Here is a 2,845-nt window from a genome sequence, read left to right as displayed (position 1 = left end):
GGGGCCATGGCTCGAAGGGGAATGGCGAGCAGCGGAGGCTGGTTGCGCGAACTCTCCACCTCCGTCTCCGCGGTCGCCGCCTCCGTCTGGGCCTTGACTGCCGCGTCGGCCTGCTCCCTCGCCGCCTGGGCGGCCGCTTTCTCCGCCGCCTCGCGCTCCTCCCGCGCTTCACGGGCGTTCCGCTCTGTGGCCTCCCTGAGGTCGGCGCGGGGGTCCACGCGGCGGGAGCTTGAAGAACCTCCAGTCGGCCCCACTACGGAGCCGCCCGGACCACGCTCAAGGGAAAGCGGCGTCCTGTCCAGCAAGCGGAAGAAGTTAAGAAGAACGCTCTAACAAGAAGAGAATAACGAAGAGCATGCGGCAGGGCAATTGAAGACTTACGCTGAGACTGCCTGAGGCTGCTTCACCGCCTTGCGGAAGCGGGCCGCTTTCGCAGCCGCCTCGTCTCGCTTAGTCGCCGCGGTGGAGGCTTTGGACTTCTTCGGCCGACTGCCGAAGAGGCCTGAAGCGGCCCGGCGCTTCTGTGCGCCGCCACTGGCAGCCGACGCGATAGACGAGCCCGCGCCCTGATGGTCAGCCGCCGGCTGGCGACGCGGGGCGACTTCGGCTTCGAAATCATCCGGCCGGTCCTCGAAGCTGGCGGTGAGCCTTGTGCCCCCGGGCTCGGCGTCGTCCCCCACGACGGCGTCTTCCATGGCGGCCGCCCCCAAGTCCGGATCGTCGACGTCATCCGCCGTGCGGTCGGGGGCATACTGACGTTCTATCCCCGCTGTCCCGGTCGTCGGCGGGAGAAGGGGGTTCTACATAAGAAAGACCGACTGATTAGAAGCCGGCCATCGTAAAGCCGGCTACCCATGAAAAGGAGAAAGAGAAGAAAAACTTACCATGGGCGGAGGGTTGGCACGAGAATACGGCGCCTTGCCGTATCGCCAGTCTTCGGCGAGCTTGCAATTTGAGATGTAGTTTACCATATACGATACCTCCGCATGAGGCATCTCCCTGGTGCTCAGCCGGCTTGGGTCGAAGCGGCCGCTCATCTGGCACATCATGTGGGGCCGGCTCTGGAGAGGAGATACTCGGCGCTCCACAAAGGCGGCCACCAAGTCGGCCCCGTTCAGGCCCTCTGACTGGATCATCACCCGAAGCCGGGAGACGGCGGCGTTCCTGGCCTGAGACAGTGACCGGGACCGAAAACTCCACGAGGGCTGCCTCCCAGCCGGCAGGCCGGCTACGTAAGCCGGCAGGTTGACGTGGTCTCCTTGCTCGGCGACGTTCTTCATGTAGAAATACGATTTCTGCCAGATCTTCACCGACTGGATCAGGGGGATGGGCGGGAACGGGTTGTTCTCGCCCGCCCTCCTCATGGAGATGAAGGCCCCGCAGGGGACGGGCACGCCCGCGACGACGGTGCCGAGCTTGCTCTGGAAGAACTCTCCCCAGAGCTCCAGCGTGGGGAGCAGCCCCAAGAAGCCTTCGCAGAGGTAGACGAAGGCCGACAGCAGCATCACCGCATTGGGCATGAGGTGATGCGGCTGGAGGTTGTAGAACTCGAGGAAGGAGCGCAGAAATCCGCTCGCCAGAAGGCCGAAGCCGCGCAGGAAGTGCGAGAGGAAGACGACCCGCTCACCCTCCTCCGGCGCCGGCGAGATCTCCGTCTTCGGCGCCAGACGGACCCGCACGAGGTTGGCGTCGGGCAGGCGCCGGGTCTGGCGGAGGAACTCCACGTGATCCTCATGGACGTTGGAGCCGTCCCACGAGCTTGACAGCGCCATGGGAGCGAGGCGATGTGGAGGCGCGGCGGCGCTGAGACGGGAGGCTGCGGCGGCAACAAGAGGAAGAAGCAAGGACGAGAGGGGGCGGAGCGAGAGAGAGCGTGCGAACCTCTGCCGCTCCCCCTCCTCCCCCTACTTATAGGCTCACGTGGCGGGACCGAGGAGGCACGGCCTGGGGAAGCGTGGGGATCGATCGTGCCCACTCCCCCACGTCCCGCGATTACTGTGCCATGATGGTGGAATAAAACCGCCGCGGGAAGGCGAGCGGCCCATGTGGGCCACGGAAGATCCGCGCTCGGACCGAGGCCTGCGAGTGGCGGGCCCGGGCCCGCGGCGACGTCCCGTCGCGTGCATGCGTTGGCAGGATTACCTCGCCACGTAGTCCGCGTCCCCGCCTGCGAGAACCGGAGCTCTCTGAAGTCGGCGTGCACAAGCAAAGCCAGCTCTTCAGGATAGGAAGCTGACCAAGCTTCTCGTCCCACTGTCCGCCTCGAGGCTCGATCAGCTTCGGGGACTACTGTCGGAGTAAATAGCCATGGGTAGCCTAGCCAGCTTCCCGTGGCCCTTCTGAAAAAATTACAAGCCCGTCCGGCTCTCAGGAGTCCAAGACATGGGGCCGCCTTCCCCTGGATGGCTGTCACCCAGGCCAGTTCGAAGAAGGCGGCCCGACTTTACCCCTCATAAAGAAAACCATGGGTGGCCGACTCGAGGAAGCCGGCTCCAAGATGCCGACTCCAAAAAAGCCGGCCATGAGGAGGCCGACTCCAAGAAGCCGGCTCCCATAAAGCGGTAGAGACCGTACCCTCAAAGTTTGCACCCACCTAACGGTGGTGCGACGGGGTGTGGCTACAGTGAAGCCTGCCACCCCGAATCCCGGAGCACGCCTGGCACAGTACGCCGTACGGAGTAGGCATGGCCCGTCCGGCGCGGCACTGTTGCCATGTTGACCTTGGTGTCACCCACGACGGGCCACCAGCGTGGCCCACAGATGGTGGGCCCCTTCGGGCAGAGAGACGCCCGAAGGCGGCCACGCCTCCAACCAGTCGGCCCAATACAGAGCCGGCTCCCCGCGG

Source organism: Triticum urartu, chromosome 1 (assembly GCF_003073215.2).
Source record: "Triticum urartu cultivar G1812 chromosome 1, Tu2.1, whole genome shotgun sequence".
In the NCBI taxonomy this organism is placed as follows: Eukaryota; Viridiplantae; Streptophyta; class Magnoliopsida; order Poales; family Poaceae; genus Triticum; species Triticum urartu.
The sequence above is the reverse complement of the archived record's forward strand: the minus strand, read 5'-3'. Positions refer to the sequence as shown.